At 47.7% G+C, this 19,758-nt stretch overlaps 1 long non-coding RNA gene across 2 annotated transcripts in view; it reads left to right on the forward strand.

Moving 5' to 3' along the window:
• The first annotated feature begins 3,481 nt into the window (after window positions 1-3,481).
• Window positions 3,482-19,758, forward strand: part of LOC145721322 (uncharacterized) — a 108,143-nt gene continuing 91,866 nt past the window's right edge. For both annotated transcript variants that reach the window (XR_014144999.1, XR_014144998.1), the window contains exons 1-3: window positions 3,482-3,686; window positions 16,606-16,955; window positions 19,388-19,513. This is a non-coding gene — a long non-coding RNA (uncharacterized LOC145721322). The remainder of the gene's footprint in view (window positions 3,687-16,605; window positions 16,956-19,387; window positions 19,514-19,758) is intronic.

Consider the following 19,758-nt stretch of genomic DNA (forward strand, 5'->3'; position numbering starts at 1 on the left):
TCAAGGAGGGAATGAGATGTCTCAGATTGCAACTCACCTACCATCCACTGAGCCCTGTTTCTCCTTCAGGGCCCTCGCCGGTTTCCTCTCTTCCGAGAAGCATTTAATTAATGCTGCTCATACTGGAAATGATGGTGAGAGTATATTAATAATAACTACAGCAATTCCCATTAATTTCAAACCCGCCATGTGCTAGGCACCGTGCGAGGAGCTTACCACAAAGTATCTATTTCTTAACAATCCAGTCCTAGGAACAGTCTAATGTGCTTTACACATATCCTCTCTAATTCTTATAACAAGCAAAATAGGTTTCATCTTCTTTGTTTTCCATATGAGGAAGGGCACTTAGAGAGGTCGTTGTATGCCTAGGGCCCCCAGGATCTGCTGCAGACAGAGCCGGCGTTTGGACCTGACCTTCCTGAGGGCAAGGGTCTTACTGTGTCCAGCTTCCGCACCCCTCACAACATGACCCATTGTTCTGCAGAAGGTCCTCAGCAAATACTATTCAGTGACTCAAATGAATGTTTGCCATCTATCCCCAGGGGTGGTACTCTGCGACGCGCCTTTGTGTGTACATCCTGGGAGTGGCCAAAAAAGGAACGTGAACGCGATCTCTGAGAGCACCCGGGCACCAACACCCACCTGCCGTGTGCTGCCAGCAGCCAAGCTGCCTCCTCGAAGCCCCCTCTCCCACATCTCAGAGGATGCCAGGATTTAGAGTGGGAACTGGCCTCACAGGCTGTCTGGCCCTACCCTCTTCATTTTATAGATGTGGCCATCCATAAACCTACAGGCACATGGCCTTTATGAGAGAGGCCCAGAGAGGTTGAAGGAGTCGACTAAGGTCACACAGCTAGTGCGTGGCCAGGCTGGAACACGAGTGTAGGCCACCTCCTAAACCCACATCTAGCCCCTTTTCCATTACACAGCAGCAAGACCGGGTGTGAGGGAACATTAGAGCAGAGGGGTCTGGTCTTAGCTGACCACAGTGTTACTGCACCTTGCCGTGGAGCTGAGACAGAGTGACAGAGCACTTGCTTGCCCGCCATGGTCTGCGCAGGCATCACTTAGCAGCTGCCCGAGGTGCATCCTTGGGGCAGGCAGATGCCTGTCTGGGTCATTTTGTCTGCCAAGAGTCAGGCCTCAGGCAAAGGTTTGTTTTCTGAAAGTATAATTGTGCATGCTCCCCTGAAGACCCATTGTGATGTCCACCCAAACTGGCTGCAAACTTGTGATAGATGTCTCTAGATTACTTGCTTGCTCTGCTTATTTCAGCTTTCAGCTATTATCCCCGCCTACACATTTCAGGACGAACTATAGGTATGGACATCCAGGTTAATTATTTTAAAATATGCAATTGGAAATCATTTTACTGGACAAAGTGACTTTTTCACAATTTGTACCAAGTTTCATGTCTTCACAGCTTTTTCTTTCCTGAAGGAAATGGGACTACACAATAGAAGATCAAAGATCAGCACATTCCTGGCTATGCATTATTTGCAAGTCCTGTGGAAAATAATCAAGATGGTGAGAATTAGCCTCTGCCCTCAAGGGATGTGCAGTTTAGTTGTGGAAAAATAAAGAGTAGCCGGCCGATACTGAATACTTCCCAGGGGCCAAGTCCAGCGGACACTGGGTCCCTCCTGGAGTATATTATCCGTGGCATTTAAAGCCATTTCCTAGCAAGCTTCTCATGCCTGGGCAGAGGGGCCTGACTAGCCTCCCTCCTCCTCCCCTTCCGTTTGGTGTTTCCTTTTCCAAGAACACAGGGGTGCTACCTGTATGAGTTGGCCAGGCTGCTCTGCAGCCAGAGAATCCGGGGGCTGGCTAGGTCCCAGCAACACCACACCCAGGTCTGCGCACCCTCTCCATTTCTCCGCGTGGCTCGGGAAGGAGAGGTGAGCTTGCTTGACGTGGCTCAGGCCAAGGAAGTGAAAAGCCCAGACACAGTGGTTCGTCAGTTTCTCCCCAGGTCTTAACCCGTGCTTACTGACTCGGCAGCAGGCATAGACTCTGAGACCTCAAGGCAGTAACTGGGAGTCTCTGGCGACCAGCTGTCTGAGACCTGGGTGGGGGGGGACGAATATCACTTGATTTCATTTCCAGTGTCTGCAGCTTTTTTTCTCTTCTTTTCCCTTCTTTCGCTTTTTAGGCCCTCTTTCAGTAGGGTTCTAAGAAACAGCACTCCTCCAGCTTAGTCCCAAGCTCAGCTCTCACCAGGATTTTTCAACATCTTCCTGGTTCCCTGCCCTCCAATCATGTGCAATAAATAAATGCCATGACCAAATGTTATCACCTCATGGGAGCAGTGCCCAGCGTGGGCTTTGTGGACACAGCTTGTAAAGGAGCCCTGCACGTCCTGTTCACTGTTAGAGGGACAGGGCATTGTGCAGGGGATGGCTTGGTTTCCTGCCCCGGAGGCAGGTCCCCCCTCCACGCTTCTCCCCTGCAGACTGCCTCCCGGTTCTTACCCAAGGAAGGAGTCCCAAGTCAGCTCATGAGCCCTGCCGTGAAAGTTGACTCCTCCAGTGCTAGAGAAAAATGGGATGGCACGATGCCTAAACTGTTGTTCCTTAAGGGCTTCAGATGGTTAGAAAGTCAAAGAGCCCTTCTCTCTCCTTGGGTGGGGAGGTCTTTGAAGAGCTCCTTTCAAATGAACTCGCCTGGGGTGAGCTCTGCCTAGTTTAGCATTTACTGAGAACCTACGAAGTGCCACCCTGTGCCGGGCACCATAGAAAGAAGGATGAGTGAGCCACAGTTGTGTCCCCAGGGGCCTCAAACCCTGTGGTTGCTGACGTAATTACTAACCCAAGATGGCGGGAAGAGCCCACGCCTGAGGGTCTGCTTTTGTCCTGGATTTAAGCTTGACGGAATCCCAAAGGAGGCCCTGTCTCTTCGATTCTCACTCTTTCTTACACCGCTCACCCACTGTGGGTTTAAGTGGGCTGATAAGGGAAGGAAACACATTTGGACTGCATTGAATGAGCAGCTTACCCTGCTCTCCTTCCCACTGGGGACGTCGGGAGATGGGATGGAGTTTGCTTGGCCTTGTCCCCGCCACACACGGGGCCAGAGGCTGGGAGATGCACCTGCCAATTCCCTCCGACACTGGTGGAGGGCAGGAACTCCCAGCAAGCCTGGTCTGGCCTGCCTGGGGACCGAGCACCTTGCTGCGGACAGAGAAATCCCTCAGGCAGAGTCACAGAGTGCGCAGGCCTGTGGAAGGGGGAGCACGGGTGGGAGTGGGTAAGGCAGCCCCGTGGCTGCCTCCTCCACCCAGGCCCAGGCCTAGGCCTGGAGACGTGGCAGGGAGATGGAGGCCCGACATTCCAAGGACCAGAGGAAACCCAGCAGGCTGCGTGGGAATGGCACAATGGATACCCAACCCCAGGGAGAGGAATGCAGCCCCACTGGTGTTGGCCTCTCAGCCTCTCCCCGGCAAGGGCAGGGAGTGGGGGAGAGGGCAGGGTGTTGCTTTGTACAGCTGTCTCTTTATGAACACGTAAGTGCTCAGGGAAATGGGCTTGAAGGAGCCTCGCACGGATGTAATGACGTTTCCTCGGTGCGTCCGTGGCCTGAGTACAAGCTCAGAGCACCACCCGTGCAATTCTTACACCAACTTAGCACACAGCTGTAGTGGGGGGCTGGGCAGGAATGTCGGTGTGGCTCCTGCTTCTCATCAGCATGTAAGTGTTCTCTGAGACCGGGGCTCTCTTGGACCTTCTGGAAGCTGCCGCATAGATATGTATGTATGAGTATCAGGGTGGGTCCAGTGTTCCTGCCCGTCTGTCGGGGAAGTTTCTGTGACTGAGAAATGTATCTGCGGGATGGCCAATTTGGCTCTAACTGTCTGGGAACAGTGGCGAGTCTTCCTGCCCGGCTCAGGCCACCCCGACTCGGCAGGGGCTTGCAACACCCTGGCCCCGCACCAGGGGGCTAACCTTGGCCCAAGTTCACTCGGGAAGTCACTCTGCCTGCTTCCAGGTGCCAAGGAGCTTATTCGTATTTATGAGCTGCTTATTAGCACTGAAAGAAATCAGCCCAAACCCTGGCGGGAAGGGAGGGCGGGGGAGGGTGGCTGTCTTCTCCTCAGTGCCCAGCTTTTTTTTTTTTTTTTTAAAGATTTTATTTATTTGACACAGAGAGACACAGTGAGAGAAGGAACACTAGCAGAGGGAGTGGGTAAGGGAGAAGCAGGCTCCCCACTGAGCAGGGAGCCCGACGCGGGGCTCGATCCCAGGACCCCGGGATCATGACCTGAGCCGAAGGCAGACGCTTAACGACTGAGCCACTCAGGCGCCCCAGTGCCCAGCTTCTGTTCGTCTACACAGTTGGGTGCTTGGCCAGCTGCTGTCCTTCCTGCCGACTCTGTGGTGCCACACGCCGTGGCCCGTGGCTGGCAGGCAGCTCCCCCCACCCCCCACCACCCCAGGTTCTGAATGTGGGCAAGGGAACATGCAGGTGTAAAGCCCCTTCATCCTCACGCGGAGTGTAGATTGAGACCACCAGGTGTCTTTTCAACTGTTTTCAATTGCATCACACCTGAGTGTTTTCATCAGGAGCACTTAGAGGGCAAAGGAAGGGTGAATCTTCCCTTGTTGACCAAGCGCTCAGTCTGGGGCTGGGCCACCACTCCCGGAGCAGGTGGAGGAGCCCAGGGACCTTTCTGAGGTGAGCCTCCTCCAGCTCAGGGATCATGAGCCATTACTTCCAGCCTGACCTACTGAGCCTGTGATGTTCCTCCTTGCTCTTCTTCTTCAGGCCAACATAGCCTCTTGGGTTGAGAAGGCAGCAGCCGCCGGCCAGAAGAAAAAAATGGTCCTTCTCTAAAGATCCTGCCTGAGAGGAAAGCAGTCAGTGTTAGATCCCAAATTCTGTATCAGATCAAGGGGACTGCACCCAGCAGAGCCGAAGCTTTTTTTCCTCCTCTGCTGGGAATTCAGGCCTCTCTGGTGCTGCTTGGGCTGCCTGATAGCGGTTTATTTTTAAGGGGGTATAGGACCCTTCTGGAGAACTCGTTCCAGGGAGACAGCTGGGCACGGTGAGCCACGCTGAGCAGAGCGTCAGGTGTGAGGCCAGGCATGATTCTGACTTCAGCCTGAGTCTGTCCTCAGCCAGGCTCCCTGGGCCACAGGGAGAAGGGCTGGGAGGAAAACACAGATAGAGAATCACGTGTTTTTTAAAAAAAAATTCCAGCTCTGTCCCACCACTCCCTGAGTGACTTTGGGTGAGCTACCTAAGCCCTTCCAGGCCAGAGCCCTCTGTGTGTGGTTCCTAGCTCAGAGGGTTGCTGTGAGGTCATGTGAGTTAATGTTTGTAAACCGCTTAGAATATTGTAAGAACAAAGCATTGGTTAGATGACAGCAGAACGTCTCTAAGACTTCAGGGCACGAGTAGCACGACTCTGGGACCCTTTATCGGTGCGTGAGGAGGGGAAAGAAGCGCTTTCCCACCCCTCTGCGCCGACCACTCGTGTCTCCTGCGGGTCAGGGAGCTGCGCTCAGAACAGTGACTGCACCGTCCAGGTGCACCTGCCCGAGCAAGCCCTGCTACTGAGAGGTGGTTCCTGGGAGAAAGCCTTGTAGGAGCAGGTGAGAGGGTACAAGTGGGTACACATCACTGCTGATGTGGCCTCATCCACACCAGGTAACTGGTGAGGCCTGAGGAGCTGGCTCACGGAATCCCTAGTGTGACTCCACCCAGAGCCAGAATCAGTCTCTCAGCAGCTCGAAGCTCAGAGAATGGGAAGGGCTCTTTCCTCAGGGGTGCCTCAGGCTCATAGGCTTAGCTTCTCTCCACCCCAGATACCAAGTTATTATATTTAGTAAAACTTTTCGGTTCTTTTCTATTTCCACTTCTGTGGGGCTGAAATTTAACTTTTGAAATTTCCCACTTCTGTGGGAACTGCATTGCAGATCCTCTGTCTTAACAGGGTGGTGGTTGTTAAAACTGATCAAGGAGATTTCTAGAAAAGGCATCACCAAAAGGTGGGATTTTTGAAGGGCAGCTGGAATGGGAAGTTACATGGGAAAATGGAGGCCCATGCCATACTGGACAAGAGTGTTAGGAGCCCCTCATTCTAAAGAAGGGCCTCACTCCAGCTCAGGGATCATGAGCCATTCACTCCTTGCTTTAGAAGAGGCTTCGGGCTGGCCCTGCCGACTCCCTGCAACCTTCACCTCTGCTCCGTTCTGCAATATAAGCAGAGACCTGGGGGAGAGAAAGACAAGTTCTCACCAGGGCAGTGTTCACAGGGGAAGGTTACTTCCTCCCCAAAGTGAGGTGGGGGATGATTGCCAACACGTATCTTGGGGGTTTTAGAGATAAAGGAAGTTTCCAAAGGAATTTTTATATGTTAAGGTAGACTTACAGGATCCTGGTGGGGGGGGGGGGGGCGGGTTCGGGCTAGGATTGCCTTTTGCCCTTAGCAAAGTATTAACATTGAGGCAGTTGAGTGCCTGTTTCAATGACTTGTCAGTGGGCTCTAGGTAGTAAGGAAATTTAATAATTTTTCTTCTGCTTTTGTTTCCCACATCACCCTGCACTCCCCCCGCCCCCCCCCCCCGCAGAGGTAAGGGGCCCTGAACCCCCGGGCTGCCACTTTTGGGCACTCACTGCTCTGACACCAGACTTATTCTTTCCCCTGATAAGCATCTTCTGCTGCAAATGCCCAAATGTCAAAGTCCCAGGCAGCTTTAACCAGTTTCTGGTGCCCGAGATGCTGCTGACTCTGGGGACAAGGAAGGTGGTGAATGCCACCACCAGTGTTCCTGAGCATCGAGGCTCACCGTTCTCAGAGCGCGGGATCTTTTGGTTAAAAGCTGCATTTGTATAGGTACCACAGCCTGTGGAGGGGGAGAGAGCTGGAGCCAACTGCCGGGAGGGTTGGAGGTGGGAGGGCTCTGCAGAGACTGGGGCGCCAGCACCCTTAACTGTGCTGGCAGGGATGGGAAAGCATGCAGAAGTCTTGCAACATTTCTGTGTCTCGACCCCCACCTCTCGGCTTGGGATGCACCAGCAGCTCCTGTCCAGCCTCTAGACACCGAAATGGGAATGCCTGCCAGGTGTCCCGGGATGTAGAGAGAGGTGTGAAAAGGAGGGTGCAGCTTCACTTCCTCACACTTGCATCAGTCAATCAGGTGCTTGCTCTCACTAGCCGGCCCCCACGGCTTAGGTAGGCCCTGGGGCAGGGGCAGGCACAAGTCCAGCAAAGCCCCTTGGACAGCAGAATGTTTCCTCTAGTGCCCTCGCCCCATCCCATGCCATCACTGGGCACTTTGAGGACAGCAAACCCTCCTTCAGACCATCCTCGGGGAAGGCGTCCTGGCAGCTGAGGCCTCCATTAGTGAGCCCCTCCCCCTGGGCACTGCCCCTCACCCCAGCTCTTGGGCACAATGACTCTCATTGTCTTCCTTCTCTTATGCAATAAGGCTTAACAGCTTGTTGGAAAGGACACGATGGCCTGTTAAGTCAAAAAAATCAAGCCCTTAGAACATAAAAATTTATTTACCCTCTTGGAGAGTGAAAAGGGTCCAGTTCTCTCTTAGAAACATGAAACCACTGGGACCTTGACACAGCTCTTTTTTAGGAGCATTCATTCCTTTAAGATGAGGTCACTTTCCCCCAAGAATGGACCAAAGGTTTTACTTCAGAAACACCAAAATCCACAAATCCGCTCTCCAAACGCATTTTCTAGAATGAGCATTATTACTCTCATAGTGGGAAAAATAATCACCCCTACTGAGACTCTGGCAAGTCTGTGACTGCATTTATCACGATAAGCTGGCAACTCAGTTTTGCCTTTTCAAAAGGTAGTTTTGGAGGTATTTTTGGAGATCCAGTGTTTGACAAAGAATATGCTGAGAAATAGCATCTGTTTTTCCGGGTTGATTAGGAGGATATTCATTGCCTTACCTTATTTTCCTTTACCTTGACCTAATTCATGGCATTATGATGTGTTTTGTGTATCCTTGTACACCATTTCCAGTGTGTGGAAGGAGGAAGGTACTTTCTTTAATAATTTTTTTATGAGAGACAGAGCATGGAGGGTGGAGGGTGGAGGGGCAGAGGGGAGAGGGAAAGAGAGAATTTTAAGCAGGCTCTTATGCCCAGCCCGAAGCTTGTTGCGGGGCTCAATCTCACGGCTCTGAGATCGTGATCTGAACCGAAATCAAGAGTCAGACACCCAGGCACCCTGAAGGAGGAAAGTATTGTAGCTGATGTTGTTAGTGTCCCACCCACATCCCCTGGACCACAGGTCCTGCCAACTACCAATTGCCCAAATCTGCATTTGTGCCCAAGGGTTCTTTCTCCCCTCTCCCAATTCAGATCTGGGGAAGGATGCATAACTTATGTGTCCGTGGGCAGCAGAGATACTGAGAAATTAACATATGCCCAGCATGCACTCAACCAGGGAGTCCGGATTTAGTAGCCTATACATTTCCCAGCCACCTGGCCCTTGGGAGCTCAGGGACTTTTTCCAGACGTGTTTACACCTTTCCCGAGAGTTCCCCTTCAGGCTGAAGCTTTAGTGGCTCACTGTGGGAGCTGTTTTCTTGCCTTCCTTTCTTCCCTGGATCCCTTCCCACTCCCCTCCAAGGATTGCCTGCACTTCCCCCAAAACTATTTCCACTTGAATCTTTGTCTCAGGATTTGCTTCTGGGAGAACCAAAACTAAAAGAGGTACAAATAAACAAAAATGAATAGAAACCAGTAGAATGCCTGATACATTATAAATATTCAAATAAACGTTTGTTACATTACAGAGACAGCCATACAAAGTGTATTCTCAATGTTTAGCCCAGAATGGAGCGCGCAGTAGACACTCAACAAAAGCTTGGAGCAGGGGGAAACAGCCAAGTCAAGCATAGCTAGGGAATCACCCAGTGGGGATATCAGAGAGAGGCTGAGGAATCATCGGCTGAGTGGGTAAGACAGACCTTGAAAATCCATAGATTTAGAGTTCTGTGGGTGTGATGTTGCCACAGTGGTGGTGGGGAGCCTTCTAGGTGCTGAGAATGGGGGCTAGCCTGGGATTTTCAGTTAGCCTCGCTCATTTTCCTATTGAATTTCCCACAAGATTTATTTTAAACAGCTTTATTGAGATATAATTTTTAAGATTTTATTTATTTATTTGAGAGAGAATGAGAGACAGAGAGCATGAGAGGGAGGAGGGTCAGAGGGAGAAGCAGACTCCCTGCCGAGCAGGGAGCCCGATGCGGGACTCGATCCCGGGACTCCAGGATCATGACCTGAGCCGAAGGCAGTCGCTTAACCAACTGAGCCACCCAGGCGCCCCGAGATATAATTTATACATCCTAATTTTCACCACTTTCAGAGTTGTACAACTATTACTACTATTCAATTCCAGAATATTTCCATCACCAACCACCCCCCCCCAAAAAAACTGTACCCATTAGCAGTCAGCCCATTGTTGCTCCCTCTAGCCCCTGGCAAACACTGTTCTATTTCTGTTTCTGTGGATTTGACTATTCAGGACATTTCATATAAATGGAATCATGTAATAATGTGGTCTTTGGGAATGTATTCTTTCACTTGGCATAATGTGTTCAAGGGTCATCTATTGTTGTAACACGAATCAGCACTTCATTCCTTTTGATGGGCAAATAGTATTCCATTGCATGGATATACCATATTTTGTTTATCCATTCCTTAGTTGATGGGTATTGGGCTATCTCCACCTCCTGGCTATTATGAATAATACTGTTATGAGCATTCATGTACAAGTTTTTGTGCATTCAAATGTTTTCATATATGTATGTACACACACACACACACACACACATACCACTCTCGGAGTAGAAATGCTACATCGTGTTGTAACTCTATGTTGAACTTTTTGAGCACTATTTTACATACCTACCAGCAATGAAGGAGGGTTCCAGTATTTCCTCAACCTCACTATTCTTGTTAGTACCTTTTATTTTTATAGCCATCCTAATGTGTATGAAGTGACATCTTATTATAGTTTTGATTTATATTTCTTTAATGACTAATGATGTTGAACATATTTTCATGTGCTTATTAAACATTTGTATATCTTGTTATGAGAAATGTCTATTCAAATCCTTTATCTTTTTTTTTTTAAAGATTTTATTTATTTATTTAATTGACAGAGAGACACACAGTGAGAGAGGGAACACAAGCAGGGGGAGAGGGAGAGGGAGAAGCAGGCTTCTGGCCGAGAGGGAGCCCGATGCGGGGCTCGATCCCAGGACCCTGGGATCATGACCTGAGCTGAAGGCAGTCGTTTAACCAACTGAGCCCCCCAGGCGCCCCTCCTTTATCATTTTTAAGTTGTGTGTTTTTGTGGGTTTTTTTATATAGTTTAATATATTTTAATAGCAAACTTACAGGACAGAAGACAGACAACATTAAAAACATGTACTTGCATGTAGGACAACTCAGAAAAGTATAGTGAACATGTTCTTTGTCTTTTTATTCTTGACTTGTTAAATGCTCTTTATATATTCTGGATATTGGACCTCTATCAGAAATATAATTGGCAAATATTTTCTCCCATTCTGGGGCTTGTCTTTTTACTTTCTTCATTAGTGTCTTTCGAAGTACAGAAGTTTTCAATTTTGATGAAATCCAACCTTTCTATTTTTTGCCTTTGGTTGCTTATGCTCTTGGTGGCCCATGTAAGAAACTGTTGCCCAATTCAAGGTCATGAAGATTTACACGTCTATTTTCTTCTAAGAGTTCCCCGTCGTTAGTTCTTGTATTTAGGTCTTTGGTCCATTTGAGTTAATTTTGATACATGGTGTGAGCTACGAGTCCAACTTCTTTCTTTTGTATGTGGATATCCACTTGTCCCAGAACCATTTGTTAAAGACTATTCTTTACCTCATCAAATTGTCTTAGCACCCTTGTCAAAATCAATTGACCATAAATGTAAGAATTTCTTTCTACACTCGCAATCCTACTCTCCTGATCTATATATCTATCCTTATTCCAGTGTTACAATGTCTTGATGACTATACTTTGCAATTTGGGGAAATCCGAGAGTATAAGCCTTCTAACCTGGTTCTTTTTCAAGATTGTTTTAGCTATTCTGGGTCCCTTGCATTTCCGTATACATTTTAATATCAGTTTGTCAATTTCTGTAAAAAAGCCAGCCAGGATGTTGATAGGGATTGTGTGTGATCTGTGGATCAATTTAGAGAGTGTGGCAATCTTAACAATATTAAGTCATTCAGTCTACAAACACAGGCTCTCTTTCCATGTATTTAGGTTTTCAGTTTTCTTCAACAATGCTTTTTTAATTTTTATTTTTTTTTATTTTTTATTTATTTATTTATTTATTTTAAGATTTTATTTATTTATTTGACAGAGAGAGACACAGCAAGAGAGGGAACACAAGCAGGAGGAGTGGGAGAGGGAGAAGCAGGCTTCCCGCCGAGCAGGGAGCCCGATGCGGGGCTCGATCCCAGGACCCTGGGATCATGACCTGAGCCGAAGGCAGACGCTTAACAACTGAGCCACCCAGGCGCCCCGCTTTTTTAATTTTTAGTGTACCAGTATTGCACTTCTTTTGTTAAATTTGTTCCTAAATATTTTATTCTGTTTGATGCTATTGCAAATGAAATTCTTAATTTCATTTTTGATTTTTCATCGTTAGTGTATAGAACTGCAGTTTTAGGGCCCCACAGAATTTTAAAGTCTGCATTTTTCGCTTCAAGATCAAGAGTTGCCATTTCCAAGGAATATTTTGTCCATCTTAAGGCACGGGGTTCTTTGAGACCTGCCACAGAGCGCCACAAGCTGGCTACTGTCCTTGAGAAATTAGTGGTGTCGGGAAGTAAAGCATGTGACTTACTTAGTCCAGAGAAGGCAGGTTTACAGAGCCATGGACTTTAAAAAATGAGAAGTCCTTGAGCATAGAATACAGAACTGGGGGTGCTACAAATAGGTTACAAAGTGAAATATTAAACTCAAAAAGCTGGTAGTATAATGGGGGCAGGAGAAATGGATGTTCAGAAAAAACACGTTAAGAAGCCTCCCAGGGAAAACAGGTATGCAGGCTAGCGCCGATTTTGGACATTGACGACGAAATTCAGAGCTGGAAGGGATTGTGGGATCATCTGGGCTGCTCCTCTGAATTTACAGATGAGAATACTACGTCTAGAAAGGGAAGTGGTATGACGTGCCAAACAGGAGAAAAAGCAAAGGGTTTGTAAACAAATGCCTGAGTCATCACTAGCAGGAGACTTTGGGAGATGGCCCTTAGCCGCCGGCAGCCTCAGCTTTTCATCTGTAAAAGGAGAAAAATGTTGTCTGCCTTATAGGGTGGTCATAAGGAATCAGTGATTCAGTGAGTCACCGGTCTTTCCTGGCACCATGTGCCAGGCACTGTGCTTGGGGCTTGGGATGGAGTGGGAACCAAAAGAGTCACAGTGCATGACCATAAGAAGAGTGGATTTAGGGCAAAGCTTAAAAGGCCGGGGCTCTACGCTGTGTTTCTTTGGATCATTGTAAGTTCCAGTTAAATTTCCCAAGGGCAGGGCCCTATTGCGTTTATTTCTAAATCTTGAGTGCCTGGCACATGCCTGGCACTTTTGAGATGCTCAACAAGTTTGTTGAACTAAACAAACTTTCTTTTCTTACCCCAAGACAAAGGAGCACTTTAGATACTGAAGGGAAGGACAGGGTTTGCCTGGGGAGGACAGGGTTTGCCCGGCAAGAACAGAGCATTTCAGGAGGAGGGGATGACCAGGGGGGAGCTTGGTGGGAGACCAGGAGCTGGGGGCCAAAGGGAAAGGCACATCATCAGTCGAACTAGGGCTTATTGTATTTTATTTTATTTTATTTTATTTTATTTTATTTTATTTTATAAGAAAGGTATCTCATGATAAATTAAAAACAAAAGAAACTTTCTGGTCCCTTTTCCCTTCTAGTGACTTCTACAGGTGAATGTATTTTCTCATCAAATATATCAGTTATTCTTAGCCATGTAAGCTAAGTTTTAAAAGAAGTAAATGCAGTGTGTGTCAGCATCACTCTGAGGAAAAAAAGGAAAGCGGTTCTGTGCATCCTATCCCAAGTTTGAGCCCACCCAAACTGGGATAATAAGAAATCTGAGGGCAACATGATGGCAGAGAGAAGGGAATAGCATCAGGCTCTGGATCAGGAGTCCAAGCTCCTGTGAATCAGTGTAGATTTCTGCAGGGCGAGGACCCCTCATTCTTGCTGGGTCCAAGATAGCTTGAGGTGAGCAGTCCCGCTGGGAGGAGGCAGAGGGAGTAGGAGACAGGCTGGGGCCCCGGAGGGGTGGGGGGGAAGCAATTCTCAGGGGAGCATCTAGATGGTTGGACTCTAGGTCTGGCTTGGCTTCTCCCTGGCAGTATGACCTTGATAGAGTCACCTCAATTCTCTGAATATCAGTTCCCTCATTTGTAACATGAGAAGTTGGGACTAGGTCAGACATAGCAAATACCCAAGAGGCACGCCCCCCTATTGTATCTCGTTTTACCCTCCCTCGATGTGATTTTTTTTTAAGATTTTATTTGTTTATTTGAGAGCGCAAAAGAGAGCACAAGCAGGGGGAGCAGCAGAGGGAGAGGGAGAAGCAGACTCCTCACTGAGCAGGGAGCCCAACACAGGGCTCGATCCCAGGACCCTGAGATCATGACCTGAGCCGAAGGCAGATGCTTAAACCGACTGAACCAGCCAGGCGCCCCATGATGTGATTCTAAATCCTTTTCTGTATAGACTTGTCCAGGCTTCCTACTAACGTTGTCATGAGGCAGAAAACTGATGATTCCATACAGTCAAGAAATAGCCTGAGGTGGCTCAGTGTAAATGCCAGCTGTAGGATTATTTATGCAGAGTGCTCTCAGCGCTGCTATCACACAGGGCCTAACAGCTGCTAAAGGAAGGGAACTACCTCTTGAACTTGGTCAAAGATGGTGCCTGGAGGTGGAGATTGAGTAGTAGGGCAGACACGTAGAAAGACTTTTGAAGGGTTTTTTTTTTTTTCCCCCCTGGAGTATAAACTCCCAGTTCTGTGCTAGCATTCATTCCATTCCATGCCAGAATTGTTAGGGTGGAGCTGCTAGGAAATTAGCCGCTGTTAGTCTGGATGAGTTTAGATAGGAATGCGTCCTTCATACAATGTAAACAGGGAAGGGCTTTGAAGTGTACAAAACTGGTCTCTGTCTAGTGCTATTTAAGGAAGCACAGCGCAGGGCTTTTTTACTCAGAGCCAAGGTGGAGAATCTTTCCCAAGGTGATCTAATTCCCAGGGTCGGGGGTGTGCAGCGCTGCCCAGAGTCTCCTTCCATCTGCCTGCCTTGACATGGCTCTCCCTCACTGTGGCAGCCTGACTTCTGCCCCTGAGCCTGGCTGCTGGGCGTTGGCTGACCTGGAAGGAAGGTGATGCCTCTTTAGAAATGAGCCCAGGAAAGTTAACCCACCCCCAAAGAATTCAGCTTTTAGAACTGAGAATTGGAGCCCTTAGGAACACCCCCACCCATCTCCAGCCTCACCTCACCCCACCACTCGTCATCCTCCTCCTCTGCTTTGTTTCTCTCCAGAGCACTCAGCACCAGTTCACCTCCAATGTGTTGGGTTTTTTTTAAGATTTTTTTATTTGAGAGAGAGAGCGAGTGCATGAGACAGATTGGGGGGGCGGGGGGGGGAGGGGAGGAGCCGAGAGAGAAGCAGACTCCCAGATGAGCAGAGAGCCCGACATGGGGTTCGATCTCAGAACTCTGGGATGATGACCTGAGCCGAAGGCAGACGCTTAACCAACTGAACCATCCAGGCGCCCCTCCAATGTGTTTCAATGATTGATTTGTTCAGAGTCTCTCTCTCTCTCTCCTTTCTAGCTAGCATGAAAGCTCCATGAGGGCATGGATTTTTGTCGGTTTTGTTCATAGCTGTTTCTCTGGTACCTAGAACAGTCTCTGGAACATAATAGGCACCAACAAGTATTTATTAAATGATCAAATCCATTTCTCTCTTTGATATTCTGTTCATCCAAAACCTGGATTTGTTTCATCTCAGACAACTTCTGCTGAATAACTTCTGAATGTCTGGAATTATTCCTGGGGTTGGGGTCTGGCATCTAGGAGGGGGTTTGAAAAGGAAATGAAAGAAAATTCCTGCTGAGAATTAGAGAAAAAGACAACATAACGCCAGTGTCCTTCTTGGATGACTTCTTACTAGGCCAGGTGCTCACACCTCACTGTTTATTTGTGCCTCAAATCAGCCTTCCCAAGTAAGTAAACTTAGCTCAGTTTTCCAGAGGAAGAGATGGAGGTTCATAGAAAGTCAGTAATTTGCCCGAAACCACATGGCTACGAAGTGCTGAAGCCCAGGTCTTTACAAAATATCCAAGTGCCACCTTCAGCATCTGGCCACCGGCCCTCCTTCCTCCTCTTTAACTGTCTGTCCAGCTACCTGCTTTCCAGAGGGGCAAAGCTGTTCTACCTACCAGGGTCTGACAAAAGTCCCATTAGGGAATAGACTATCGTGTAAATGATTGCAAACTTGTGTGTTTGTTTAATCTGACTTGGTTTGAGATTTCTACTACTCTGAGCTCTAAAAAGCTGAGTGATTCATTGTGATACTTACTCGTAGGATGAGAGAATGTGTATGGAAGAAGAGAGAGACATTCAGGTTTGGAATCAGATTTCCCAACTAACTAAGGTGGGACTTCTCAGTAGGATTGCTGCTGGATCAGCAGGCTCATTTTTAGGGAATTCCTGGTTCGCACTATAAGTGAAGATCAAATTTGTTTCCAATCAAGTTTAGGCTAAGAGATTTTTGGTGATGTAATCCTTCTTCCAGGCCACCAGAAAGTCAGCCCTCTAATCCCCAAACGGCAGGCTGGGAACACAAAGTATCTTGTGATTGAGCAACTGAGGCCTTCAAATAAACCTCTCAGCAGTCTGGATACATCTTGTGTGTGAGCTAGCTGGCCTGAGATCTTTCTGAAGGAAGAAATCCTGGTCCTAAGAAAGTACCATTTATCTGTGTGTATTATAGGATCGCTGGATGTTCAGGACAGTGGTGTTGGCCTGCCTAGCATAGCTGGGTGAGAGGAGTAAGGGGGTTTCACTGCAAATAAATATCCTCCAAGCAAGTACTTAAATAATAATATTTTCTTCTAATAGAGTTTCCCTTAGATCTTATTCATACTAGTTTTTTTTCCCCTTTACTCGTTTAGTTTGTGAAATAATTTTAAATTTTCAAAGTTAATTTCCTTTGCTAGGCTCTCAGGCAAAAACCACATCTGTTTTTAGAAATGGCCTCGATGTTTGCTCACACCCTGATGAAACATGCTCCTCTTTAGATCTGATGGGAAGGTCAACAGCATGTTCTAAATACAGCCATGTCCCGGCATCCCAGCCTGGGGACCCAAAACCCTGCAGGCCAGAAACTGACAGATGAAGAGATATCCCATGTCATTAGGAAAATGTGAATCAGGGCCACAGCGAGGTATCACTTCATGCACGCTCGGGTGGCTAGAATAACAACACAGAATAACAAGTGTCCGTGAGGGTGTGGACAAGGTGAAACTCTGAAACATTGTTGGTGGGGGTGTAACACTGAATGAATGTGGGACTTTCTTTGTAGGTAACACGAAGAATTGCAAAGTGACCAGCGTGCATCTCAAATTTAACACAGCTGGATAGGAACTCTTCATTTCTTGGGGAAACCTGCCCCTCTTCCAGTGTACCCTGTCTCTTGTCCACGGAATGACATCCATCTAGTTGCTCAAGCCAAAACCCAGGAGTCATCGAAGACTTCTCTCTGCCTTCATTTGGTCCATCGGCAAGGCCTTCAAATACGCTTGCGCCCTCTCCCGCTTGCACTGCTCCCGTCCTAGTCCAGCCCCCACTGGGTCCTCATCCACCCTCTACCATCCACACCCTCCAAGCCAGTCTCTCTGCTCCTTACGGTCCATGCTACGCTCAACAGTGAGGGTAAGTCACATCCCTGCACTGCCCCACTGAGACTCTGTGGTGACTTCCCAATGCACTGAAAATAAAACCCAAAGGTCTTGCCATGCTGGCAAGACTCAACATGAGCGGCCCCCTCCCCCTCCCTGGCTTTGGCCTCTGCACTGCTCCCCGCTCACTGTGTCCCAGGCACACCAGCCAGCCTACTTTCTGTCACCCGACAACCCGAGCTCATTCCCATCTCAGGCCTTTGCACTGGCTGCTCCCTCTGCCTGGAATGCTCTTCCTCTAGAACCCTGCATGGCTCCTTCTCTCTACTTTGGTTCAGTTCACATAGCATGTCCTCAGTGAAGCCACAGCTCCTGTCCTGAGTTACCCTCTATCTATCTGTTCTAGTTCCCTTATAGCACCTGATACAATCTGAAACCATCTTGTGTGTTTATTTACATGTCAAGTACTGTCCTTGTTCTCAACTGTAACACAAGCTTCAGGAGGCCGGAAAATTTGGTCATCCCCAGCTCCTAATGCCTGACGTGTAATCGGCTCTGAGTAAACATTTCTTACACGAATGACAGGATGTCAGGGCTACAACACTGGTTTCAACTAAGTTTGTTTTGTTCTGAGTAGAATGTAAGGAGGTTTATAGAACTAAAAATAATGCAATGTGTTGAATACCAGCCTAAAAAAATGAGGATAGGACACTTAGGTGAACTCTTAGCTTTGCAGTACCCCAGGGCTCTGTCCTTGGGGCACCTCCTCTCTACCCGCACTCACCCGTGATCTCCCCCTCCAGTGTCATGGCTCCAAGCACCCCCCACTTTGCTTACACCCAGCCCGGATATCTGCCTGAAACTCCAGCTCACTCATCCTCACTTGGTGTCTAGCCAGCCCCTCCAACTTAGCATGTCCAAATCTACTATGCCCCTATTCCACTACCATATTCAAGGGTTGACTATACACCGACAATATGCCCCTTTCTCACCTGCCCCGCTACCAGGTGACTCAGGCCCCATCACCTCTGAACTCCTACAGTTATCTCCTAACTGGCCTCCTGGGTCTGCCTTTGTCTCCTCTGTCTGCCCTCAGCTCATTAGCTAGAGTGACCCTTGGGAATTAGTCAATCCTCCACTGTGAACCCTCGGATGCTTTTCATCTTATGTGGCGCAGGGTCCAAGTGCATCAGAGCCCGCCCAGGCCTGCCGCGGTTCTTCTTCAGGGTCCTACCTCGCTCCTCACTCACTGCTCTCCAGCCACAACAGCCCCCTTGCTGTTTCTTCAACATGCCCAGCACACTCCTGCCTCAGGAATTTTGAACTTACTGTTCCCTCTGTCTGGAATGTTCTTCCCCCGGGATCCACACAGCACACTCCCTCACCTCCTCAGGCTTTGCTCAAATGGTATCTTCTCAGAACGTTTTTCTCAGATCTCCACTCTATTTAAAATTCACCTCTCCCACCATCTCCCCTTCCCTGATTTATTTCCTACTTCTTTACCATACTAATATTATACTACCTATATGCATATATAATATATATAATATTACATATATGTGTATGTATAGATAATTCTTTTTTTTTTTAAGATTTTATTTATTTATTTGAGAGAGAGAGAATGAGAGACAGAGAGCACGAGAGGGAGGAGGGTTAGAGGGAGAAGCAGACTCTCTGCCGAGCAGGGAGCCCGATGCGGGACTCGATCCCGGGACTCCAGGATCATGACTTGAGCCGAAGGCAGTCGCTTAACCAACTGAGCCACCCAGGTGCCCTAGATAATTCTTTATAATACATATATAATATTGCATGAGCATATATGTAATATTACCTATATACATGGGCATGTATAGGTAATTACATATGTAATACATAGACAATATTACCAATATCCATTTGTAATTTGTTCACCAGGTCTCCCTCCACTAGAATGTAAGTTTCCTTATGGGAACTTCTGTCTGTTTTGTTCAGGGTAGGATCTAGAAGAGTGCTTGGTGTGTGGTAGGCCCTCAAAAGCTTTTGTTGAACTTACTCATGTTGATGAAGCCAGGAATGAGGGAAGAACATAAAACCCATGCTGTGAGGTCTTTACCCTAGTTAATACTGGCCAACCAACTTGCCCCTCAGCTTTCCAACATTCAGTAACACATATGAAAACAGTTCAGTTACATGAGTCAGAGCGCCTGTCTATCAGATCAAACCTTTCAGGAAAATCATAACTCTTCCTGATACTGGGACTGGAAAGAAATTTCTCTCATGAGCCTTTCTGAAGAGGTTGTATATTGTGAGCAATTTCCTCCACCAGAGCATTTAGAGAACTACAGCAAGGCTCATGATATTTCTCATTACACTCTCTGATGTGGTTGATGCCTTATGCCAGAGCCTAATTAAGTAAAAGCAATTGCACAGAGGGTCAGAACAATGTGGTCCAGAGTCACAGCTTTTTATTAACCTGGATTGTTCCAGGAACAAACCTTCAGTACCCAGAAACAGACATGCTTCATGGCTCTTGGGACAGCTTCTCTCAATCAAGCTTTCATTGAACACTAAATGGCAGAGAGTTCAAGCATGCATCTGCTGAGAAATTTGCAGGTAATCTATGAGACAAGGCTTTCCTGCAGTATTATGGAGGTTGTACCAATATAAGCTTTGGAGGTGCCATCATGGTCCATGTAAATAGCACATCTTGGAGCCATGCAGTGCACAACCTGCACAACTGTATGAGGCATTCCTGTTTATGAGGTTGGATAAGTGTAGAGTCATAGGCTTTAACCAGTAGCCAAAGCAGATATATTTGTAAAAGTATAAAAAGTACATATATTTATAAAAGTTCCAGT

The sequence above is a fragment of the Leptonychotes weddellii genome, chromosome 4, assembly GCF_054177405.1.
Source record: "Leptonychotes weddellii isolate Sample4059 chromosome 4, ASM5417740v2, whole genome shotgun sequence".
Lineage (NCBI taxonomy): Eukaryota > Metazoa > Chordata > Mammalia > Carnivora > Phocidae > Leptonychotes > Leptonychotes weddellii.